The 24029-nt window shown below is 41.9% G+C and overlaps 1 protein-coding gene across 3 annotated transcripts in view; it reads right to left on the bottom strand.

Annotated features, from left to right (window-relative positions):
* PREX1 (phosphatidylinositol-3,4,5-trisphosphate dependent Rac exchange factor 1) overlaps positions 1-24029 on the bottom strand; it is a 144737-nt gene that overhangs the window by 98616 nt on the left and 22092 nt on the right. The gene's annotated exons all lie outside the window — the stretch shown is intronic.

Below are 24029 nucleotides of genomic sequence, written 5' to 3'. Positions count from 1 at the left end.
AAAGGCCAGCTCCACTCCGAGCTATTCACAGCTGATGGGTCCAGTGCTCTGGGCTGTGGCAGGAGGGCGGTGTTGGTGGCTGTGTTTCTAATCTATGCATAGTCTAGAGCAAAGGTAAATGTAGCTTTGATATACACTTGCTCTTTCTTTACAGAGGCGCAAATAGATGGGAAACCTTAAAAGGAATTACTAAAATTTTAATTTTAGAAGGGGCTTGGTGATCAAAATAGTTTTTTCAAAGTATTATGATGCTTTTAAATGAAAACCAAATAAAATTGGACCTTCTTTCCTCTGAAGTCAGCTGTGTTACATTGCTAGGAAACATGAAGCACAATCCTAATCTGTTTCTGCAACCTGCCCTTTTCTCAGTACTGCCACAGCTTTCTCCCCTGCCTTACAAAAACAATTATTAAAGCAGCTTGGGGACCTACCACCAGGACAGAAACTGGAGCAACTATTTTCAATGTAGGTATCTCATATCTGCAGAGCTGCAGTTAGGATTAGGTATGACCTTGTTCACCACTCCATCCAGCTACATGAATTGTCCCTGCTGAAGAAAGGGCATCAACCATACTGCCTGCACACCAATGCACTGGCTGTTGAGTTTAGCAAATCATTCAGGCTGCCATCTTCTTCAATACTTTCCCTTCAGCTGTCTTTTCATTAGAGATTGAATAGTAGCATCTACTATCTAGCAAAGAAATTCACACAAGGAGTTCCCTTTAGAGCCAATACTCCTGCCATTCATCCTATCTGCCAGTGCAGCATATCGCCAGTCACCTCAGACACTGCTGGTACTACTTCCCCCGAGGATCCATCTCTATCAGTCCAAAGAACAACTCTCTAAATATGCTGCCAAAGCAAACAGCTGGTTTAAACCTCATCTACCACATTTACACACTGGATTGAATTTAGCCTTTGCAAGAGTCCCAACTGCATTTGTGAACTCGGCTGATTGCCAGTTACTGAGTGCTCACACATAGCAGGGCTTTTATTTGTAATAAAATATTTAGAGTGGAAAAACACCACAGAATTTAATAAAAGAAACACTCTCAGACTGCCAGTGCCTTGTGGTGCATCTATGACGATGCTTGGAATTCCCTACATAAATAAAGCTGGAATTTAAAGTTCTGCCAATTAAATGTCTGTTTCAACTCAGTTTTGTATTAAAACAGCAACCAATTTTACTTATACAAAATAAAGTGTGAAGTCCTGGATTATAAATAGGCTCCGTTTGTGGGTATCTTTTCACAGTTACTCTGCCTAAATAGCTGACTGTTCAGAGAAAAAAAACACACCCAATTTGCATACCCAAGCACAACTGCATTAGCCAACTTAAAAGGCAAAATACACACACAAAGTTGCATTTAGACATCTTTAAGAAGTGTTGGTCATTCCCATAGAAAATGCAATAAATCTAAACGCGTTTTAAGAATAAGTGTTTAGAAGCTTATAGAGCCAACATCTTTTCTAGTGAACTGTTTCAGTCTTTGCACAGTAAAGGTACCAGGAAATTCTGGATGTTCCATCAACTGTCACATCAATACAGGATCCTTTACCTTTTTTTTTTTTATTTGAGCCACGTACCAAATTAAGGAACTGTGTTTAAATGCACTACAGATGGTGGACAAAGCAAAAACCGGAGGAAAACTGGAACTGCAACTCTTCCTTCTCTGCTAACAGCCTAAGCAGAGTGTCCTGCTCTCTGTACTCTGGGAATCACTCTTCTGAACTGGGAAGAGCCCACCTTCCTTTTTTTCAATCTACTGACACTGAAAGCTGTCCTGTAGTTTTCTTGGGAGGAAAGCTTAGAATACTCTCTGCTAGTCTTCTAGCAGGAAGCAGAAGAGAAACAAAACAAGAAATGAGACAAAAATCTCCAGGGCACTTAACGGAACTTTGAAAAACCAACACAAAGCTCTGACACCAATATCCCTGACAACACAAAAACAGCCATGTCAAAGCACAGAGCCTTTTTCCTGCTGTCAGCCACTTGGGACTGAAAGCAGGTAATACAAAACACCCATGAGAAACATCGAGAAACCACAGCAGGAAGTAATACGCACAGGATGTCACAGAAAGTATTTATTTTACTTTAATTCATCTCTGAAAAAAGTAAAATCTTCTTCAGGACAATGCTCTGCTGAAAGCACCTCACAGCCGGGAGCACATCACTGTGCTGTGTATGATTGTATGATTGGATTCTGATGCTTATTGTCTTTTCAGTTTTAATGGAAAATATGGTTTGTCATGCTACTAGTGCCTCCAGATTTGAGTGGAGCCTATAAGCATTACAGTCCCCTCATATATACACTGGCAAGGTGGCTGGAGTGTTTGCTTTGACTTTATTTCTCCCCTAGTAGGACGGTCCTTGAGGCACTGCAACATACCTCAATGGGAAAGGGTTGCTGTCTGCTCAAAGCCCTTTTCGGTGACTCCTGGCTCTCTCCAGCTAGCAATGCAAACGTTTGTTGGCTTCACTTACTGTTCTACAAAGCAACATAAGGCAAGATGCGATTACCCACAAGTCTCTATGCTACTTCTTGCTTTATTACTCCTAGCAAATGGAGTAGAAAACAGTAAAAGCAAAGCATTTGATTACTGCTTGCTAAGTACAGAACCTGTACAGAGCCTCTTTATTTTTTGAATGCCACAGTAAAGCTATGCATGACCATTTGGCTTGAAACAGACCACACAAATTACTTCCTACTCACCTTATTGACTCTCAGCTGGTTGCTCTTCTATCACTGGCACCATACAATAAAGCACCAATCTCTGTTTCAAATGCACATGCTGATTGAATGGGAATAATTCTACAGAATTAGGAAGTGCTGACCTCAGTCTTAAAGGTGACAGGTTCCTTGGTACTGATGGGATTTCTGGCTCATTATCATAGCGCTAATTTACATGGCTTTTAACCATCACTCCCAATGCCTTGTCAATTACTGATTGGAAAAGCAGGCTGGTACCCCATCTTTACCTTACTCCTTGCCCTGGGGCTGCCAGCAATGCTTCTAATTACTGAACTGTCACAAACCAAACTCCGTCTTTAGGGCAGAACTCTTACAAGAGTGAGCCACACATGAAGCAATGCCAGAAATCTTCTGAGATGTAACCCATGGCCCTGGATCCAAGGTCCTCCTGTGCATTATAGTGCTGCTGGCACTTCATACAGGAGGCAGAAAGCTAACAGCAATGACTGTTCTGAATCTAGATAATTAATTATGGTGGTTATTACTTACAAAACCATCCCATTTTTCTAGCATTCCCTTGAAAAAACATTGTTTTTAATTAAATATAACATTACTACTATAACAAATAATATTAAGCCTTATTACCTAAATGAAGTAGACTAATTTCTAGGAAATGCCTTTCTTCCATCCTAGATGATGTTGACATTTCTTATTTTCTAAGTATTTAATCTTTCATGTCTGAATGCTGAAGCAACAAAATAACCCCAGGTTTATTTCAGAAAAATCTGCTTTGAGTGCTACTTGGATTTGTTGTTTTTTCTACAGAAGCTTAATAAATCACCACTAATTTGTAAGGGAGAGATGGCATGATTCAAGCAAACTCTGCAAAACACTAGACTATTTCAAACATCTCTGTAAAACAAACAGAACATCGATCATATTAATATAGGCAAAACCTAAGTCTTTTCAGGCAATTATAACAGAAACTTTGATCAGAGACTGGGTAACAAAGTGAAAAGAAATCCTAGCACAGCTGGTCATGAACAAAGACATGCTAAAGATACTGAAGCCCACTCTTCTCATCAGAATACCTTCATGACACCTATATACATGTTTCACAATTATCCAAAAGGGTCGGGTGAAAGGAGGTACAGCACGAGTAACAACTTCTTTCCCAGAATTCAAACTTCTTTCCTTCAGCTTTTTCCAGAAACAGCAGAAGGAACAACAGAGGATATGGGTGAAGGAGACAGGCAGACCTGTGAAGAAGTGAGGTGTGTGAACAGAAGGCCAACTTTTCCTTACAAGTTTTCACATGCTGCCCTGGCATAAGATAGCACTGGAATGCTAATGAGCCTGCACTTCAGGGGAGTGACTGCAGAGGTTCCCTGCTTAAAATTTAGAATATGCCTAAATGCTGTCTCTGAGATTATTTATTAATTTTGACCTAAGACAGAATTAAATGCTGTCTTTGACATGATAAAATAAGTGATGGTAGCAATATGAGCACTGTCCAGGAACATGTTGACACACCTTGTGAAGATTTCTGCCCTCCATTGCTTCTTTTTCACTCTTTGATAAACCCAGTTATAACATCCTTGCTTTTAGGTCTATAACATGTGATGGGATGTTTTGTTCTAGTTTAGTGGCAAAAGGAAAGCAAATGCATCCTTTGTATATCAGAAAGTGTTTTTTCTCCTAAAGGGACGGGTTTTTCCCAGGCCTCACAAGGACAGGGAACACAACTCACCCTGGCTCCAATGGTGCCAGTTCATGGAGGTCTCTTTAAGGACAGCAGACACGCTTGACTGCTCTGTGTCTTTACTCCAAGACATGCACTTAGGTTTAGGATCCGGCAGGATCTGCTCCTCTTAGTCTTGGTGCCTCTGCACTTGGATCTCCAAATTTCATTCTAAGCACTCACCACCTACCTCTTTCTTAGAAAGACGTTTAATATGGGAACTCCCTGTCAGTAAGACCCCGTGGGACAAAACCTGCATGTCACACCACCAATGCAACTTACAGCTGGGTAAAAAGGATTTTAATTTTATAGAAACTATCTGTGGCTTTTACCAAGGCCTAATTTTTTTATATTAAAACATACACAAACATCTTCAGTTCCTCTAACCCTCGCTACACTTTCCCTCTCTCACGTGTCCAAGAAAGCGTGAATTGACACATACAGGTAACTGAGGTGACCACCAAACCACAGCCAAAATGCAGGGAGTAGATTTATTTCATTACATTGCTAGCAACACTGAGCAGCAGAGGCATACAAGCTCTGTTAGGCTCAGCTCATCCTGGGGCAGAGACACATGGAGACAGGCTCCATTCTGCTCATCTCATCCCAGTGGACAGTGGTTAATTGGGCCCTGCCTGTCCCAATATAAAGGACTTCACACATGCAGAGTTTATCACAAGGCTGTGTTTTTATGATCTCTCTCTCTCCCAGCAGGAGACTCAGGCATGTCCGTGAGAGTGTGTTATCTCTACCCAGGAATTCTACTTCTCAAAGCAGGCACAGGATGAACAACACTAGGCATAATAAATGGAGTTTCCCCACACTGATACTCAGCATTCTCAGCTGTAAGGTCACTTCGAGCAAAACTATTCCCTCCTTGCCAAATCATCTGCTTTTAACCCTTTCCTCCCAACACATTCTTGTTTGGGCTAAGAATTTCACAGGATATATAAAGAAACATCTTTCTTATTTGCTTCTCTCATGAGAGCCCAGCTTATTCTTTGTGTTTCTTGTGTATTGTTTCTAGAGACTTCAGCTTTCTTAAATCAACATGACTAGCCCAAGAGAAGGGAATTACTTAATCCCCTGGCAGAATACATGGGATTATTTAGAGAAAAATATTTCTGCATTCATGAAAAGTAATTGTCTTTCACTGTCAGGGTTAATTTTTATTGTTCTCTAGTCACAATCTATTCCCTTAAATTTAAACACAGAATGACAAACTAGCAATTCCTGAATTTAAATCCCACCAATAAAATAGTACCATTTATAACCTGGAGTAATCCACCTACAGCCCATAGTAAATCCCTTCAATTGTCCACTGGCATTTCTTCACTTGCAAAACATAAACAGCATCATTTGTCTTCATCCTTGCCATGACAACATAAATAACGTACAGATTTAGACAAAGCCTATCTATCCTATCTCTTAAGAGTTGTAAGGAGTAGTTCTTAAGTTAAAAATAAAAGAGAGCAGCAGGTCCACCTCCTTCCTATGCTGGGGGCCCCAGAGCTGGACGAAGTATACTCTAGATGGGGTCTCAGGAGAGCAGAATACAAAACTCACATCCTAGCCATGGATAAAACACCAGATTTTAGTTAGGGGTGTTAACAAATGTTTCCAGAGTAACCTAATGGAACCAAATTAAAAACAACACAGAGCTACTCTTACCTTCCCAAATGGACACAACAATGTACATCTCCTGTTAATGGGGCTCTCTTGCACATGAGCCCCTTCTACTCATGACAGCCACCACTAGTTTTGCATGGAGCAGCTTAAGCACTCTTTAAGAAAGTAGGTACCAGAAAGTTTCTTGAGCACAATGTGGAAGTTGAGCTCTTCAAAACTATTCAGCAAAAAATTAAATTAATCAGCATATACCTTATATCACCAAGACAAATACCATAGAAATATCCAAAGACACTGGCAAATATTATTCCTTTCTCTTTACCACTCCACTCACCAAGAGCAATTAAGCCTGAGTTGCATCATTGTTTTTCCATTGCAGTATCCTCAGACTGGAAAGCAAAGCTTTAAAAGATAAAAATTATATGACTGAACTACCTAGCAATAGAAGCCAATACGGCTGAACTGCAAGGTAATAGAAGCTCTCTGCCTAAAATGTCCAGAGAATTACTACTTTGCCTAAGGGGGCACCTTCTTAGCTGACTCTCACCTGCCAATCAGGAATTAAGAGGACAGTTTATAAAAAAAGCCTCTCCTATGTCCTTCTTCCTTTTGAGTCATCGCAGCAGACTCACAGCATAAGAATCACAAAATCACAGAACAGCTGGAATTGGAAGTGACCTCTGGAGATCATCCAGTCCAACCCCCCTGCTAAGGCCCTGGAGCAGGTGACACAGGAACATGTCCGGATGGGTTTGAAATGTCTCCACAGAGTGAGACTCCACACCCTCCCTGGGCAGCTGTTCCAGTGCTCTGCCACCCTCCATGGAAAGAAGCTCTCTCTCATGTTGAGGTGGAATGTCTTGTGTTTTGGTTTATGGCCATTGCTTCTTGTCCTGTCACTGGGCACCAGACAGAAAAGAGTCTGTCACCATCCTCTTGGCACTCACCTTGGAGATATTTACATGCATTAATGAGATCCCCTCAGTCTTCTCTTCCCTAGACTAAACAAGCCCATATACCACAATCTCCCCTCATCAGAGATGTTCCAGACCTCTACACTTGCCCTTGCTGAACCTTATTTGGTTTCTCTCTGGTCCATTCTCCAGCCTATCAAGGTCCCACTGAATAGCAGGTCAGCCTTCAGGTGTATCAGCCATTCCTCCAGTTCCGTATACTGCACAAACTTGCTGAGGGTCCATTCTACCCCTTTGCTCAGGGCACTGATAAACAAGCTGAACAAGGCTGGACCCAGTATTGAATACTAGAGAATGCCACTGACTGCAGGCCTCTAACCGGATTCTACTCCAACCCACATTGCCCAAGCTTACCTACGAGGATGTTATGGGAGACAGTGTCAAAAACCTTGCTGAAGTCAAGGTAGAAAATAGCCACTGCTTTCCCCTGGTTGTCCCATCCTGCCATGCCATCACAAAAGGCATGAGATTGGTCAAGCACAATTTCCCCTTCATGAATCCATGCTGACTACTCCCAATGACTTGCCTTACTTTTACATGCTCATGACAACCTCTAGAATGATCTGTTCCATCACCATTCCAGGGATGGAGGTGAGTCTGACTGCCCAGTAGTTTCCCAGGCCCTTCATCTTTCACTTTTAGAAAATGGGACTGACACTGGCTTTTCCTCCAGTCATCAGGCACCTCTCCCATTCTCCATGATTTTTCAGAGATGATGATGGAGAGCAGCTTAGCAACAACATCTGCCAGATCCCTCAGCACCCATGGGTGCATCCCATCAGGGCTCATGGATTTATAGGCATTTAGTCTGCCTGGCTGAGATCTAACGCAACCCTCTACAACCAAGGATAAGTCTTCCCTTCTCCAGCCTTCTTCTCTTACCTCTGGGGCCTGGGACTCCTCAGAGATGACCACTTGTATCAAGACTTAAAGTGAAAATGAAGAGCTATCGGATTTTTCAAATGTGGGCAAAAGACAGTATTTTGGTCCTGCTAATTTAAAGGGATTTAGTTAAGCAGGTGCAAACCTCAATGCAGACACTTTGATTTCTATGGAAGTATCTTAGATCAGGTTAGTTTGAAACTGCTCCCCATTGATCTAAGCTGAACTGCAAACAACCACTGCTAAAATGTTTGCATATGAGTAGCAGTTTGGTTTAAAATCCCTTCTCAAGTCCCACGACCACAGCTGTTTGTGTAAACAAGGCCTAATGTAACAGTGTGCACTTAAAGGAGAAAGAGTGGCAGCTGAGGTTGGGAGGAAACAATTCAAGGAAGAAACTAGTACTTTTTCATACAAAAATAATAAAAGAAGTCATAGCCCAGCTCTATCCATCCTTTCAATAACTGCTTCAAGTCACAATGAGAACACAAGAACTATAAGCCTTTATCAGGCTGACATTTGTATAACATTGCCAACAGTTCCCTTGAGTCAAGCTTCTCCTGAAGGCCCAGTTTCATGGCTATTTGCCTGTGCTAATTGCAGTGATGCTGGCTGTCGAGGAGCTCCAATTCTAAAAGGCCCCACGAAAGTTCTATTAATGGGTTGAAATCTGGAACGGCATTTTCAATAGGATATGTGATTTTACTGCTCAGGTATCGAGTGTGACACTGATGTTACATAGCAACACAAGGATGGATTCCAGCCCTCACTCTCGGATAGCAACTATTACAACTGACACTCCAAGGCTCTTCTGTTATTCATTAAGGATCACATACTCAGATGGTGAAAAAAGGATGTTCCATTTCTAAAATCTGAGGATTCATGAAGTTCATGAAACTCTCACTCCCAAATCTTCAGCATTCTCAGGACTTGGGGCATTTAACTAACAAAATCAGAGCAATCAGACATGCCTGGTCAACCATGGACATTTATCTAGAACCTGAATGTACCAAAGGCAAGGTCTCATCAGTGTGCCTGGTAGTTCAGCAACCTTCCCTTCTGCAAGCTAGAGCAACAAAGGCGTGATCAGACTAACTCCAGGACTCCCAAGAGCCTCCCAACTTGTCCTACTAACTAAAGATTCTCTCTTCAGTATCATCCACTAGGATGAAATATGAGGAGCCGAAAGCCTTCCTCACAAAGAGAAATAGACTCAGTTACCAAAATGTCACATGGCAACATAAGCTGTCACTGACCCAGAAGCATCAGTTTTACATTGCACTGAGCGAGGCAGTCGCTGAGGCAAGTCTCCCCTCACAAGCAATATTCCTAGCAGTATTTCTGCACACAGCAGACCTTCCCTGACAGCTTGTATTTCTCTCTAATTCTGAAGTCTTACTGACAAAAATGCACTTATAACTTCAGTACCCACAAAAGAAGCCACAGGAAATCTGACTATCAAATGCAAGCAAAATTACCAGTGCTGGGAGCACTTAAAAGAAGAAGTGTGCATGCTATTTAAATTTTGTTATAAATAAGAAGAGCAACTGAACGGCACAGGTGTCTCTAGAAAAATCAAGTGTTATGAACCATTCTGATAATCAAACTGAGACATGCAAAACAGTCCAGGGATTTTTAATGGCAATGTAGCTCAGATGACAGAGTGTTAGTCAAATGCTCAAAAATCTCTTTAATTACTGCAGCACAGTGAATGCAAAAGAATACTGAAATCAAGATAAAATATTACAGGAAAACAATACAAGTATGCAGAACAGGAATGATAAGGTCTTCATGTTCCTAAGGAAACCAGCTACCTCTCACTCACTCCTCTCCATTAATATCTCCCAGAAAAATGTCAGATCCAAGTTCTTCTCAAAGCATTCAGCAATTTTATCTTGGAAACAAGCCTAGAAAGTTGAATCCGTTTCTAATGTGAGGGGTCTACCTCCCTGGAGGTTTTAGATTTGCCTGTACGCAAGAAATTTCAGTGTGCTGTCAGGATATTGTACCAACAGGAGAGGACTGGTGACATTGTGTCACCTCCTTCCACGGTGAGCAAGAAGCAAAGGCCCTCCAACCCAAGAGCGACTGTGCAGCAGCGAGAGGCTTCAGGCTACCCCCTTAATACAGCAGTGCACTGTCCTGGACCCTGACCAAGGCTTGCTTCCCACACTCTGTTGCCCTAGTTACTACACAGTGCATTAGTTCTGTGCATCAATTATCTGTAGCAGTAACTCTGAGTTTGCAAAACATAAATACTATGATTCGAAAAAACATTATGGACTGAACAGATAGCAAATCATGTTGCAAAAGCCTTAAGAGCTGTAGCTCCTGGACAGCTTCGACCTGTAATCCATTTCCACAATGAGCAAAAGGAATGCTGGTTAATCCTTCATGTTAGAACCCACTCCTTTCATAATTGGAGCTAGCCAATTAGTCCTGATTTGGGATGAGAGGACTTTCCGAAATATTTGAAGTTATCATATGAGCTCTGCAAGTAAGATACTCAGTTTCCCAGCAATGCACTGGAATAGGTCTGAGAGCAGCTGAGAGAGACACAGATTTCCACAGATGCAGGATTCTCAGTTTTATCCATTCATCTTGAAAATAAATAAGGTCTGACTTAAGCATAAAACTCTACTAGTATTCTGCCTACTAGAGAAGACAATTTTTGGGGAAAACCGATTAAATATATATTTAATCAGCCCTTAGGGTGAATGCATCCAAAGCAATACATTGTAACTGCACTTAAAAAGAAATTTGGATTGATTTATAATTATAATCTGGGATTAAGATCTTTGCTTTGTATTGATGTGACTAATGACCAAGGTTCTTGTAATAAGCAAATGCAGCTGCCCTTGACAATGGAGAAGTCTCTGGGGAGATGAGGATTGCATAATGAAGTTAACAAGGAATGGAGGACACAACGTTTTGTAGAGGATCTACATGAAAGCACATACAGTCTCTCATCTCTCACTAAATGCTACAGAATGTTTTCATAACTAAAAACATTTTCAGGCCACATGTTTCACAAGAAGATACATTTTTTAATAAGTATTAAACTAGTACAAACTTTTCCATTACATAGGTTTTTACTCTGAAAGGGCCTTCATAAGATTGCTCAATATATATAAGCATTCATTACGCACTTCAGAAGTGAAGACTATTTTCAAGATGTAAACCTTGTTCCCATGGTAACAAAAATATTGAAAGTCAGTATTAATGATGACCCGTAAATGTTATTCTTTAATACTCAAAGCTGTACTAATAGAGAAACAAGTATTACTAGAGAAAAAAATATTACTAGAGAAACAAATATTAACAGAGAAACAAGGGTTTATGCCAGCAGTTTCCAAAGTAGAAAATTTCCAGTTGCTCCAATCAGCTAAAGAAATCTATCTAATTTTCCAATATCCCATGTATGCACTTTCTCAGTGACATCAGTGATACCTGACAGATACCAAATTACTCAAATTCAGGTAGCACTACTTGGATAGATCTTGGGTGGTTTTCCTTTCTAATATGGAAACACCTTGCAGAACTTTGCTCTCACTGAGCTGGGTTACATGATCCGCTGTCTCCCAAACAGCTGCACCAGGGACACTTTTGCTGGGGGGTGAGAAAACCAGCATGAGACATCAGCTGCCTTCAGATTGTACTGCCTTGGGAGCAAATATGTTTCTGTCTGTTAAAAGGTGATACTGGAATACACCACCCAAATAACTGGACCAGGCTTTGCTTAGAAATAAATAGTGAGAACTCCACATGTGATTGTCTTATGGTACAAAGGAAATGCAGGTAAGTCCTCCCCTTTTCTCACATCTCAGGAAAAATGTTTACACAGTTGCTATCATCAACGGAACTACGTAACCTAATTTCTTTTAAGAATATGAGACTTCCCTTCACTTTAGTCAGGAATAAAAAATTAAGCAAGGTTATCTAGAAAAAGGTAAGATAATGCTATGAGTTGCCTCAGAGAGAATTAGAACTCCATGAGCAGCATGGCCAAAGTAATTCCAAGATTTTCACATAAAACTGATGGACATCATACCTGGCAAGTGTCATCTTTTGTCAATGACTCTGTCATGTTCTGGTAGCCAAGACAAGCAACTTAGTACCAGAGCCATCAGCTGATCCCATTGGCACTAAGCAAGTACAGCAAACCTTCAGGGATATTTTGTAGCATCATTTGTCCAACATTCTACTTTGACCTCCCTACTCCTTCTGGAATAGGGACTCCTTTTTACTTTGGTTCCCTAACCTCTCAGCAGCAAGTAATTCTCACCAGGGGCGAGACACACGTGACTAGAACACACAAGCTGATACATCCTGCTGCTCTATAGCTACTAATCGATTACAGTTTTGGGAAGAGAAGACAGGGTATAGGGGCTTGGAGCTCGTAAAGAGTATTTAAAATCTATCCACCTAAGTATTTTTCATACGATTATATAAAAATTTGGTCAAGTTGAATTTAGCTCTCTCTAGTAATGCCCTAGAGCTTTTCTCAACTGGCAACTGTGCCAAAAAAGTTCTGTGGGTCACAAATTAATTCTTCCAAAACCACCATTGCTGTAGGCACCCATCTGCCTTCTTGGTGGTGGTCAAAGTGGAGAGAAACGTAACTTTCCTCTCAAACACAGATTAGGCGTACTCCACTAAACATTAAAGAGTGCCTTGCTGCAACACAAAGCCTCAGTCTCAGAAAGTCTCAAGTCCATCAACCTCATCAAAACTGCATGGAAGCAAAACAAGTAAGATACCAACAACAGTGTCTGATAGGGAATGTATTTTCAGATACATATAAAACATTACTATGGAAGGCAGTGAGGGAGAGTTACTATGTACCTATTAAGTCCTGTACAGTTCCTAACAGTATCACAATTAATGCTCTGTCTACTTTCCAGCATTAAGAAAGAAGCCATGGGAAGCATCATGATGCTGTAGAGGTTAACTTCTGGGCTTGGCTAGAATGACAGTATTCTGTGAAATTTAACACTTCAGGAGAAGATGACACTCTAGTGATGCCTGTAAAAACCAGATGTTCAGCCTGTAACACCACATCACAATCCTAAATGCATTAGCAGCGAACAGTGAGCCTCGAGGCCTCCAAAAGTGAGTAACATCCACACACTTATTGCAAGACACCCCAACTTTTCTCACTGAAGCCACAATCATTCCTCTGAACCAAACAAGGCAGGGAGTATTTCAATTTTCACATAATACGCAGAAAATCACTAGGCTTGATTTTCTGTATGTTACTCCATTCTGCCCATGGGATCTTCAGGGATCCCAGGGGAGCTATACAGGAGAAAAGTATGGTCTACTGCACAACTGTGTGTGCATCTGCTATAGCACAGACACAAGCAAATGGCCACCATGTCAGCCTCTCTTTTGCCAAAATACATACTGGAATAATAACCTCGATTTGCCCCAACAGAGAAAAGATTGAATGTCTCTAAGCAAACCATTCTGAACTAACCTCTGCACTTGACTTCCTTGAAGAGAATTTCTACCCAAGTCAGTATAACTACTCTGGATTCTTCCGTAGCACACTGCAGGAACTGATCTAGGCTCTTTAAAGTTTAGACTCTTTTGCAAAAGGATACAGCACCGCTTGAGTCTGACTCCTTGCAAAGATGTCTCAGCCGTACAGGCAGCTATAGGCCCCAGAAGTCAGCACTGTGCTCTTCCTTTCACTGATGAAAGGAGATTATACATACCTCTGATCTACAGCCCACTGATCAAGGTCACCTAAATCTTCCTCTTTTCCTGCTCCCTCAAACTGCTGCTACTTTACTCTGCACTCCACTTCTTCCAGTGCAACACACTAACCAGTGCTGTGAGGGTTAAACAGGGAAGTGCATGGTATGGAAATCAGTCATTTCTCTCTTCTACCCATCCATGAGAACAGCTTCAGAACCACAGCTCTAATTTAGGGTTAGCTTCTCAGGATACTCCAGCATCACAGCTCTTCTATTTATACCACAGCCTATGATGTGGCATTAAATATATGCAAGTAGGTCTATAGAGATGGCATGCTGAGGCCAGCTACACCCAGCCATCGCTTCAGCCATCCAGCACCACGACATCTACGGGATACCAGGAGAGGAGGCCAAGCTACAGAGCTCTGATGGCCAGTACTCCCCCCAACACAGCACAACCTGCTCTACCCCCTGTGAAGTGATGTAGAAGCCTCAGCAGGAAATCTGTGATGCCAATGAAGTGATGAGCATCTACAAGGACATTTGGATCTATCAACCGAGGTGACACAGAGATCTAGACTGCTACACAGCACCTAGACACTAATTCAGAGATAGCTGGTTCCCTGCATGCAGAGTTTGGCCAGCCTGTGAATAATTTCAAATGCAGAGCTCCATGGGGGATCATAACACTTACCTGATACGTGTGGGGCCCTGAATTTCAGGCCTGTTTTTCATTTGAATTGAGATACTAGTGCAAGAAATCACAAAGACAGACTCGCCCAACCAGAGAGGCACAAAGTAGTTCCTGAGAAATAATTTTTAAGCCTTCAGGATGAGAGGACTGAGATTCACTGCAGTAATTGGTCACACAAAACATGAGGGAAAGGCGCACAATTCCAAATCTGTTGTAGCAACATAAAGCCTCCAGCTGGCCAGTAGCTGGGGCAGCAGCACGTGAGGGGATTGCCTGCAAAAGCCTTGCACTTTTTGATGCCCAAAGTCAGACATACTCAACCTGATGGATAGGTAGACTGTCTTTTTTCTGTGTCTGGAAGCATAGGATTTCCATTTCAAAGCCAAGGAGTAGCATGCAAGAATCCATCACTTCCTAGGAAATAGTGGCTACACTGCATGTGTACCAAAAACCTGCTGTTTCTGGATGGCCACATTTCTTGGCTTGCACACTTAGAAAGGCTAGTTCAGAAGAAAAGGCAAAAATAGGTAGCCATGAGCAAAAGCTACACACAGAGCCGTATCTCCTTCAGCCTATTTCTTTTCTATCACTTCCACTTTTCCTAATGCTGTGTGTGAAAAAGGGAGAGTGCTCCCAGTCCAATCCTTACTGGTTCACCCCCTCTATTGCTTCTTCCTCGTAGTACCTTAGTGCAGTTTCACTGTTATTCCAGCCATTTGCAAGCAGGCATCTACTCTGCAGAGGAAAATGCTACAAGTCAGTACTGTAACACAGCCCATTTGATTACACGTTGGGCCAAATTTTGCCTCAAAACTGCCACATCTAGGTCCTTCTAAAGGAGTTATTTGCAGCTTTCTGGGGAACCCCATCTGATCCAATTAAAGGAATACAGAAAAACAGGAAAAATTAAGCTTTTATCCAGAAGTGATGAAGCCCCAATAGATGAAAAAAATATCTTTTCTGCAGAGAAAACTGATCCACACTACAGTGTAATTCTCTTGAGGAGCTACAGAACACATCGAGGCCAGGATCTTCTTTTGTTGCAGTAACCAGGAGACCAGATCCCTTTTCCAGTAGGTCACAGCTCTCTGCTAAAGATCACAGATGAGAAGGGCCTGCCTTTGTCTGTCTCTCTCCTGGCTATCAGGCTGCAAAGAACACATTTTAGTAATCTCTAACAACAACATGCAGCAATCAAAACAAGTGCTGAACAGCAACACCCAGGAAATCAAAGCTAGCTACAAAAGTAGCCTGTGGGCCGCAACATGATTTAGAATTCAAAACACCTTTTCTGATTCTGCCCCCAGAAACACATGATTGACGCAGAAATTATTCTAGTAAGATAGATGAATGCAGGAAAAAGGAATAAGGGAGGTGTAAGAAACCTCCAGGATCAGTGTGGGCAGCATCCAGTCTGTTAGACTTCATTTGACCCAGTGAAATAACTTTCAGTGGAATTAATTCAACTGCAAACAGTAAAACTTTAAAATATAGGGGATACATAATAAAATGACAATGACACAGGTTAGGTCTATTTGCACAGGCCAAGGCTTTCATTACAGTAAATATTTAGCAGCCACGCTGTCATGCAGAAGGTGGCTGTGGATAGGAAGCCATACTCTGGCCCAAGTGACTACAAGAGAAAGCAGCACACCTGGGAATGTCAGTGAAAGGTCAGAGCCAGTCTACTAAAGAAAACAGTTCCCTCACTATTCATGGCTGTTAGATAAGATCTTCAGATCCCTGACTGAACTCAGATGCCATATTCCATTCACAGAAAGGACTAAGGATTAAACAATATTTAATTCAATAGATGCCAAAGCTTCTTCAGGAAGACTACTAAGACAAAATGATCCTTTTTTCCCCACTAAAACAGTTGCTGTCGAGACTGTGGTACCTCATGCATTACTATATGGATTACTAAAGACAATACATTAAAAAATACTGAAATAACATCACAAAAAGAGACACAACCTATCTGGGATGTCTTTAGACCAGGACATAATGTACGTATCACCTTCACATTTCCTATAGCTGCCCTGACAATCAGTGCCAAAGCATCCTGGTGATCTCAGGCTGTAATCAGGGCTACTTCTTTAGACTTTAGATAGATAAATCCTGTGAGCAGCAGTGTTTCACTTCCAAACTCTGAGGTCTTGCTAAGTATTTTTATTATTTATCATTATCTTTGCAAACAAAGGTTTAAACCTTGTAAATGCTGCACTGAACAACTACAAAAGGTCTTTAAGATGCAAGGAATATAGGAGGATTTTAAAACACCTCTGCATTATTCCTGAGCTCACTTTGATTTGGTGTCCATAACAAGTAACTCGTGAGAAGGAAACGCAATCTCTGTGCAGCGCGGCTCTGCAGTGGTCTCATCTGGAAGAATGTACCACCAGGCAGAACCATCTCCTGGAGATCTGCCCTCATTTTCTTCCTGTGAACTTGTACAAAATTGTCTCCACTCGACTGCTTCTGAATAATGTACAACAACAGATGAGCAACAGTGATTGCCAGGGGAGCTCCAGCCAACAGCAGCTCAGTGAGCCCATTGCTGCGGCCCAGCTTCCACAAGCATTCTGAGGGAATCAGAACACACGCTCAGTCAAGAAAGATTCAGATTGTTAAAAAATGCATGTGCCACAAGAACAAAGAACACCTGATAGTTCACTCAGGACTGAAACAGAATTCCCAAATCACCTCCTGTTCACAGTTTTCCTAACTAAAACCCAGGCAACTCCAAAACCTGTACCAGACATTACAAAGTAAATAAACTGTTTTTCCTGACTTTCATAACCCACTCTACTGCTCTTGGTTATTTCATTCTTAGAGAAAACTCTGTTTGGTGACGAACTTAATGAGATAGTCTCCTTTTCTTTTTTCTTTTTTTTTTTTTTTTTTAATAGGATTCAAGTGTTGATAGAAAAGCTGGATTTACACTTCAGAAAATTATATCCATCAAATGGGGAACATAAGATCCATTACACTTACACCTGAGCTGTCAAGACTGCCCAGTCAATCCACAGCAGCCCTGCATTCTTCAGGCAGAGGGAAAGGTGTATGTATCTGTGTCACAATAGCCTGAACTTGTACCAATATGAAAAGAACTGCTAGAGGAATCACTGAAGTGGGTCTCCTTTCTAGACAGAACCAGGTTAAGGCGTTTCAGCTTGGAGAGTTTACTCCCACACCCAGCACCTCACATCAGTGAGGCTGGTCAGGTGTACATATGCAAAAGGATGAAAACTTCAGGAGAAAATGAAGGAGTCACCGCAGCCATGAAAGACAAAGAGCACAGCAGACATAACACGCACCACAAGCTTTGCTGAGCTCCACTCAGCTGCACCCAAGCTACACACAAAGCCCATCATGTAACTCATTCCACCTCAGACACACTGAGTTAGGAGGCAGATATGTCCCCTACTCAGTGTTCCATCAACAGACAGGATTTCCTCTGTAACACTGCCCCTCATTCTCAGCCACGCCAACTTGCAGGGCTGGATCTCTCCTTGTATACTATGCCTGTTCTTCAGCCTCTGAGAGAAATGATTCCTTCCTGAAAAGCATGGACCAGTATCACCTGTCTGCACTGAATCCAAGAGGTAAGTCAGCCAGTTTACAGCAGAGGACAACCTCTTTCCATTACATCCCTTTACACAACTCAACTCTGAGAGCTTGTCCCAACCCCTACCAAGATGTTGGTTGATATTACTCAGTTTTCCTTACCCTCTTTTCTTACTTCCCCATGTATTCCCCACACATGTATTTTTAAAATGCTGGTCCTGCTACCAAGGGCATTGTAGCTGCTGCATCTGCTTGTAATCTGTATTGCATTACTCAAGAGTCCTGCTAACACTCAGTGTAAGCTGTTACTGTGACACTACTTTAGATTGAGTCCTTATTACAGAAAAAAGAAGAAATATTACCTAAACCAAGAAAATAATTTCTGTCTCCTTATTTTGAAATTACAGTGAAACCTGAAAAAGAATGGGAAGGGGCTGTTTACACTGAGGCAAGAGTTCATCTGAAGCCAGGGACAGCTGGAATTTTTCTAATGTGTAGCTCCTTTACAGTGCATCATATGGCTGTGGGTGCAGGACTGCAACAAAAGAGATCTTTGACACGTGTCAATTCCAGCTGCTAATATACAATCAATCTTGCTAAGAACAGAAAGGTTTATGTCCTCTACCTGACTTCGATTTCCACTTGAACCTAAAGTCTTGTCTTTTTTCCCATTGTTCATCCTGTCCTCCCATAAACCTGCTGTCAATTTCCACCCATCTCCGCTCAAGCAAAGAATCACGGGTTATGTGCTGGCCAACTGCTCACAGTGCCAGGACTAGAAATGCCACCGGAAGCGAGTGTTTTCAGAAACAGGCAAATGCCTGCCCGCCACAGGGCAATGGTCCTTCCAGGGATTTGGGTAAGGCAGCAAAGACCACTCATGCACCAGCCTGAAAGGCCTCATGAGATAGAACGTTCATGCCAGCAAAGCAAAATGCAGCCCCAGAGGTTTTGATTAAATCATGTAGATGACAATGCAGAATAAATTTAATCAACATTGCTTATTCCACAGTTTTCCACAAGCTAGGAAACAGAGAGGAAAGAAATAAAAATTATAAACAGGCACTTCTTGCCTTAGACAGGAATCTTTACACAAAGGCCAAACCACCAAATTAGCCAGAAATACTGAAAGCTGGAAATAATGGGAGAAATTAACTATTGTGAGTAAAACTCACAGCAATGCTGTCCCTAACCACAAACAAAACTTTGGGAGACATAAGCGATCTCTGTATGGGGAGATGCTTTACTTCACATTCCATCCAACCTGACAATGTTGACTACAACCAGCAGGCATATATTGACAGCATGTATTTAGGACAGATCCTGTTCTGTGATTGCTAATCCAGTTCTTCTGGAAAGTTCCATAAAACTTTCAGGGGGCTCTTCCAATCCAAAGAAAATGTGATAACGTAGTTAAGGCTGCATGTCACTCCCAGACTTCCAATCACGTCATAGTTCACGATCAAAGCAGTTGCTTATAATGATATCAGCAAAAAGTGACATTTTCAATGCGTCTCCCAGTGACATCTGGCCATACCTTGCAGTGTGAGGGAGTATACTATGTGGATAGCAAGGTGTGATGGGCACAGAACCCAAAATCCACACAAAACTGGTCACACCATACACCTGTAGAAATCTGTTTGACAGTGCAGCACGGTATCTGGTGCCAGCATATTTGACTGTAAGAAGTCATAAATGCAACTACTACATCTGACAGTAGAGAATTTGCAGGCAACTGGCACGAGGCAGCCAAATATCTCCTTTACAACAATGCCTAATCCACACAGCACTGCGGCAACAAAAGGAACTACAAGCTTTGCGTCAGTATTCTTTATCTCTGCTCTGCCAAATGCTAACAGAAAAACCTGCTTGTTGTCCCTTCCACAGCAGCACCAAAACAGGTCAGCATCTCAAATCCAACCCTGTACATGTGAAAGAAATAAAATAACCTTCAAAATCATCAAACAAACACAGCCTTGGGAAGAACTTGAAAGGAATTAGCAGAATGTTATGACAGTATCACTCACAGAGGCTATCAAAATAACCACCCCATTCAAGGGCTCCCCTCAGCCTGATTTTATATGCTGAGGCAAACTGGTATTGGAGTCAAAATGCTACAAAGGACTCAGAATGACCTACTTTCACTCTCTACAGGCTAAGACACACTGTAGTCCCTACTAATAATATATACACTTCAGTTTAAATCATGTGCTATAATCTGAACATTGCTTCAGTCTTCAAGAGTAATAAAAACCCCAAAAAACTAGTTTACAGAACCATCTTTAATACATGAGGCATTTCAGATGCTTGCCACAGACTCATGAGATGAGGCTTGATCCTAAAGAATGTGTTCCCCTTTCTGTTGACTCCTTACTGAAGTTAAATCTCCTTTACTTTAGTGAGTCTGGCAGATTATGGCACAAGAACCCCCATTCTGTTCTCATAGGTTATGAATTTTGTAGATCTGATGCTGTTAAATTCAACAATGCATCCTTTGTGTTCCACTAAGGTCTTCATAAACATTAAGAAAATCTATTCCCATTCCATTACTCAAAAGGTATATGGCAAGGGAATAAATGTGACAGCTTTATCCTAACCTGTCAAATCACTGTTTGCTCCTGGTTCCCAAGAACCTCACACACACACCCCCTCTTCCCCATCTTCCAGACAAAAGAATTCCAAAATGTTTTCAAAACTCTAATTAATGTTTTGATTATACTAGTTTAACTTCTGACCAGAAGCAAGAAGCACATGAACTCACAGGAGTAAGCGTGGCTTACCTCTCACCAGCACAGGTTGCTAGAAATGTGTGCAAACTGTCATTAAGAGACTAGGCAAGCTTTTACTCTGTCTCACCCAAAAAACCCCCTAAAATACCAAAAAAACTTTAGAACCATCTGGCCAGACCACAAGGTAACAGTCCTGACTCCTTCTGGGTGTCTCCATACCGTGAAATAATCCAGGAACAACTGATCCGGCATGTGTAATTTTCCAAAGCAAAACAGGAACCAGCTGAGGTTATCTAGGCAAAAGATCAAGAAAAATTCAAGCAGCAAACAATGTACTTCCAAGCCAAATAACAATCAAGGTTCCCAGAGCCTCTCTGAGGGCTTGGCCTGGGGAATAAACCCCTTGCTTAGTAGAAAGAGGCCTGTCGACTCAGCACCATGAAATTGAATAAAACCTCTCTTTGTAACAGCATCCAGGGGAGAAGGACAAAGGGTCTCTGCCACCACAGCGCTTCTGAATGACAGAGGCCTCCAGCACCTCCAGCACTCCTCCCACCCACAGCAGAATCCCAGGAAACTGAGCGCTTATTCATTACTTGGGCTCTGTCCATTTTCTGAGTTTCCCCTCTACATCCTCCAATGCCGCCTATTTAACAATATCTTCTTTTAGCTCGTCTTTTGTTTGCCACTTCCGCATTTAATTGCAAGTTCATGGGTATAAAGTGGCCTGAACAGCTGAACTCAGTCATCCTGATTTGAAGGCTCCCTTTCCTCATAAAAGGGGAAACAGTTCTTTCTCTGTCTTTCTGTCTGTCTTCATTTCCCTTTCCTTGGCCACTTCTCCCCTTCCCCCTCCAGCCCAGCAATTTTTCTCTTTCCTGTTCCCTTTCCCATCCTGTATTTCTTTCTGTGTCTCCCTCTAAATCAAACTGATACTTCTCAGAGATGTTGACGTGTGCACAGAAGGGAAGGCAAAGCTCTCAAACACTGGCACCTGCCCTTCAAACGGCTCCCAGGCTTCTGCAGCCATTTCTAGTCTGTGTCACAGTCTGCAGAACAGAACAACCCCTCGCCGCCCCTTGTGCTGAATGCATGCACAGACGGCTCACGTGATAACAGAGCTCTCTGATAACAAAACCTCTGCAAAGGTAGCAGATCCTCTGTCTTGTACAGCAAGTTTCAAGGGAAAATCTGTACACCGAAGCTGTAACTTCTACATCAGTTAACTGGGAGGAAGCAGCAGCACAGATAAACAATGCACTTGAGTTCCCCATTACAACATGAATTCTGACTGCACTGACGTCACCTGTTCTCACTCACTGGGCAAAAGTAGTTTATTAAGTAGTTTATTAACACTGTAGTGTGCAAAAAAGAAAAAAAAAGAAAGGAAATAAACATGGCAACAGGTGTAGCCTTGAAAGAACCTACAGTCCGTGCTGGCCTGGTTTTGACTATTACCATGCCAAAAAGGGGGAAATGTGGTGCTAAAACCAAGAGCCATGGTAAAACCACCATTGCCCCGTGAAACCTGAGACACAAACCCCCAGAGTTAATTAGTTAATTGGGCCATATGATAAGCAAAATTTCACCTCTTTCTACCCTCTTGCCTCTTTCCACATTCCCCAGACACCTACAATACCAAGATTTTATGCAAAAATGAAAACTAGTGGGAAACTGAAGTGCGGAAACTAGCTACGAGTTCCCTGCTAATAAGAACAAAAATTATTAAAGCTATCTTTTTGTTGTATTTCATTCCAGTTAGTTAAAAAGCAGATCAAAAGGGAGGAGGCCTTCTCAGCAAGGGTTAGTACAATTTTGAGTGTTCTGCTTTGAAAAAACACAGTGGTATATATCTTGAATGTGGCTGTTTGAGCCAATATTGACATGAAATTAAAAAACTCTCCCTGATTTCAGGAGTCTATGTGATTTAAAACAAACCTCTGCAAAGTTCACTCAGCACTACAGTGCACAAGATACAAAGGAGAGGTCCGCATCCTAAATAACCACCTTGGCACTCTGCTGACCTAAAGAAGACTTGAGGCAGTACAGTCGTCTTTTTGCAGAGCGGCACAAACAGCAGGGTAACACCAGCAGGCAGGATGATCAGTGTGCTTGTCCATTTGCTCCCTGTGCATGCAAACACTCACCCCTCTGGACTGTGAGTGCTTGTGACATGCATATGAGTCTTCACATTTCCAGAAGTGCACACAGAGGGCAGGAACAATAGCAAATTCCTCCAAGGAACAAACTTCAAAACTGCTCGCAGTTAACATTATTCAGTTGTCAAAAGAGTGACTTTTTAACAGTTTGTTACTGCTGGGATGGTAGCTCTTGGTAAGACAGATGAGACAGTTCTAACTTCTCCCAGCCCTACATACCAATTTTATGAAATATTCAAGCAGTAGAGCACAAATACCAATGGTTTCTGGTGTCACAACTTCTTCCAGAGGCTACTCTTACTGCATGGTGTCTGAAGAAACATGCATTGCTCTGGGTTGGAAGATTATGGAAACAACTGTCAAAAAGCTGCAACACCAAAGCAAAGCAACAGAACAATCCTGCTGCAGCAGAGAGCTCCAGCCTCTTTTACCAAGCAGCTAACACACTGCTGAAGTTTTATATCCACTGAAACAGAGAAGCCAAATTGCCTCAACAATTCTACACATCAAAGCATGTATCTGTTTAGTAGTTGTCAACAGTGGCTAGAGGTTGCCTCAAAGAGGCTTTGGGTCATTGTCCTACATGTTCTGTACAGTGTGACATTAACACTCAGAAGCAGGTTTTGCCAAGTTCTGTTGGCCTTGAATTTGTGGAAGGTGATGATAAAGTATTTCTGGTTTGCAAGTCTTTTTGACACTGCAACCACTACGATTTGAAAGTTCACGACAAAAGCCATTTGCATTATTTTTTTCCACCCACAATCACTAGTTACTCAGTCTCCTCAAAGCCAGCTACTAATGGACTTAAATGTATGGACAAACCAGAGCCGTGTCCCTTGGACAGGCACAGTTTGGGCATTCCACAGAAGATGACAATGCCACCCATGCTCCTCCTGCTAATCTGCCAGCATGCTTTCTGCCTGGAAGAACAAGAAGTGGAGTGTGTTAAAACTGTTGATGATGAACCAACAAATGAACTACATGACAAACGATACTGAGCAGATGCCTATCAACTAGGAGAGTTTAGCTGCCTTTAAAATCAGAAGAGTGTCTCGGGGTTGAGACAGAGGTATTTTAATTCTTTGCCTTTTGAGTTTTGAAACTTTCAGTGCTCATACACTGATTCCACAAGCTGGTCTCAATTTGACTGAAGCACAGACTTCATCATACTCCATAACACACCTCTGCTGTACAACTTCTTTATTCAGAGATACAACTTTGTAAAACTGAAGCTGTAAGAGACCTCCTTATGGCATTGC

The sequence above is a fragment of the Corvus hawaiiensis genome, chromosome 17 (assembly GCF_020740725.1).
Source record: "Corvus hawaiiensis isolate bCorHaw1 chromosome 17, bCorHaw1.pri.cur, whole genome shotgun sequence".
Taxonomy (NCBI): domain Eukaryota; kingdom Metazoa; phylum Chordata; class Aves; order Passeriformes; family Corvidae; genus Corvus; species Corvus hawaiiensis.
The sequence above is the reverse complement of the archived record's forward strand: the minus strand, read 5'-3'. Positions and strand labels throughout refer to the sequence as shown.